Source organism: Adiantum capillus-veneris, chromosome 16, assembly GCF_014529385.1.
Source record: "Adiantum capillus-veneris isolate H3 chromosome 16, ASM1452938v2, whole genome shotgun sequence".
In the NCBI taxonomy this organism is placed as follows: Eukaryota; Viridiplantae; Streptophyta; class Polypodiopsida; order Polypodiales; family Pteridaceae; genus Adiantum; species Adiantum capillus-veneris.
Window position 1 is genome coordinate 86,826,014 of NC_140946.1, and position 3,280 is coordinate 86,829,293.

Consider the following 3,280-nt stretch of genomic DNA (forward strand, 5'->3'; position numbering starts at 1 on the left):
TCTCTTTTTCAGTAATTTGGTTGTGAGTTTGTGATATTTCCATCACGAACTCGCTCACAAAAGTAGGTAGATTCCAAGCACAATTACAAAGAGGTTTTGTGATTTCCCAATCACAAGCACTTTAAAAGTTTGAACCATTTTTAGGAAGAGGGTTGGTGAACACTATAAACACATTTTCACAAAGTCTTTGTGACTCTCATCATGAACTCTCACAGGTTTTGCACCTTCCTAGCTAGACCACAATTTTCCTAACAATGCAACCATCCCTGCAAAACCACTTTAGTGCAACAAATGGCAATGAAATTTTTGTTAGCATTTCAACAATACAAACCCTCTCTCAAAAATAAACCAAGAGCCACATGTAGCACATCGATTACCAAAATCATATGAACAATTCTTAGTCCCATAACAAAAACCAAATCTTCCCTAAAAATGTGACTCCCACACTTGGAGTTTAATTGTACTAACTATTAGTAGAGTCATAGTTCACATGTGACTTCTAGAACATAGTTTTTATGCATAATAATTCTTAAACATCAAATAAACATATTTCCTAAACACAAAATTTAAGCATCCTCAACCTCATGCAAGTGCTATGTTATGGTGACACGCCATCCTTCTTCATATGAGGCTAGTTTTGACTAGGAGCCTAGGTTGTATGCACATATGAACACATATCCTTTACAAGATCAAACAAGTGAAAAAAACACCAAAAATAATTATTACACATATATAAACTCCATAGAAAACCAATGATTATGTTACGATATCGGGAACCCTTCTACTATATGTGGTTGACATTACAATTGGGATAGCTCAGCACAACAATAACTGTTCAAGTTCATAAGTCTCTCTTCCTTCTATCTCTGTAGTACAAATTTCCTTCACATTCATTCATGGTAATATTCATTTTTTATGATCAGTTATGGATAATTACTTGTAATTGTGATTTATTGTTGATAATTGCATGTTATATGTTTTTCAATCTTCATGCTACTAAAAATCAAGGTACAAAGGTTGCTTTTCATTCTAATGTACACAGATCACGAGGGAATCTCTCTTTAGTACATTTTTAAAAAGAATTTTGCATCTAAAAAATAATATACTCAAGATAAGAAAATCTTTACACTCTTTATGGAAAAGCAAAATACCAAGTGATTAAGTTGTTGGTAGACTTTCATCATTAATTTATTTTCCACTTATGGGCTCCATAATAGCATTTAATTATTTGACTAAGAAGTGCTATTCAACAAGTGGATGGTAATGCATATCTTCCAATTGTTTGCATCACAACATTGAGCTTACTAAAGTTTTGGTGAAGTTTTCTTTTCAGAGACTCAAAATTTTGTCCACTCTATGTGCCACTTCTATGGATTTTAATGCAACATATGTTAGCAGGAAGAATGTAAAGATTGTGTCTATCCTTCATTACCTTGGCTCATTCTTGGATGGTCACTATGTTTTGAGTCATGGTGTAATGACCAGGCATATGAAAACAAATACACTAGCACATTTAGAATGCATTCCACATAAGCCATGTAACACATTTTTGAGGATCCCTGCCTAGTAATACCTCCACACCCTATTTATGAGGATCCACCTTCCCTTGTAGGCCAACAAGAGAAACATATTTTTGCACATATCATCGATCATGAGACCACCACAACACGAACTGGCATGGTTTACATCTAATATCTCTTGATTTTTAAGTGCGTGAATTTTTTTTTCGAAACTTTTCAGATCCTCTCCACACTTTCCATCACTCACAATCTAGTTGATTTTCTATTGAAAAACTAAGGACAATCTCTATCCCTGGTGGGAGGGATGTCCCGATATTAGGCACCCTTCTGTTGTATGTGCCATTCCAATTGGGGTAATTGGGCAAGTAATGGTCAATTACTGTGTTGTTTTTAGTTTTCATCAATAAGTGAGTTGAAGTTATGTAGATTGGAACTCTGGAAACTGACAAGAAAGAGTTGTTAATAAAATATTTCCTCTCATCCATTTATTCAGAACTACCCATGTACTCAAGTGTAAAGAGGGGCCTCTAATTTTTGGAACTACTTAGTTATAATAAAGAAATTACATAACCAACTCCACAAGAGTTGTTGTGGCATTTGGGCACTGGAGCTTATATGCACTCAAGCTTTCCACCACATATATGGTAGCAAATCCCCCCTGAGAGTGATGCAATGAACGAGAGCTAGCACATACTATATAGGGAAGTGTTATGCCTTGAGGACATGGTCAATCCACAAAGTGAAGCAAGCCCAAAGCTTTGCGAAAAGCTTCAAAATTCTCACGAGGAAATTCTTTTGTGAAAATATCTGCAAGGTTGTCCTGTGTCGGCACATAAGCCAAGCTGATCTCTCTTGCTGAGAGTCTCTCTCTAACATAGTGATTATGCATGACAAATTGGGTTCTTTGGAACTGCCAATGTGCTCTAACTATCAGTGTAGATGATGTTGGTAGTGTCTTGTCCACCACCCATATCATTCATAAGACATATGAGCCATACAGACTCAATCGTAGCTGTGAAGACTATCCTATACTTAGTTTCACAACTAGAAGTGGCCACAATAGATTGCTTTGTACTCAACCATGATATGCATGACCTGCTGAGCATGAAAAAAAAATCAATTGTGGACACTCGCGTGTCATAACAACCAACCCAATTTGAGTCCAAAAAAGCATGTAAATCTTGCGGCAATGATCCCCTTGGGATAAAACAACCCAAGATGTAAAGTACCACTCAAGTAGCAAAAGATCCTCTTAATAGCCTGCCAATGCTTAGACCCTCACTACAAGAGGTTCTTCACACTTTTGATGGCTTTAGCGACAAAAGTACACAAGGATATTTTTTTCCTCGGAGTCATTATAAGCATCGTTATGCGCGTCGCAAAGAGAACGATCACCAAAATCATAAGGACTTAATTTTAAACACGTCTCCAAGGAAGTAGCAATATGTTTGCAGTCCTCAAGTGACACAAGGAAATAGAGGCATTACATAGTAATGTCTCTATGTAGCTTGTCGGACACAAGGAAATACCACCATCACACTGCTTAAATTGTATGCCCAAGTAATATTTCAAAAGCCCCAAGTCTTTCATCTTGAAAGTAGCATTCAAATCAGCCTTAAATTCAACAATATGTGTCTCATTCATGCCAGCAATCAGCAAATCATCTACATATAGAATGATGATGAGAAATAAATCACCCTCACACTTTACATACTAAGTGCTTTTTGTTGGACTGTTACAAAAGCCTCATTTAACCAAAT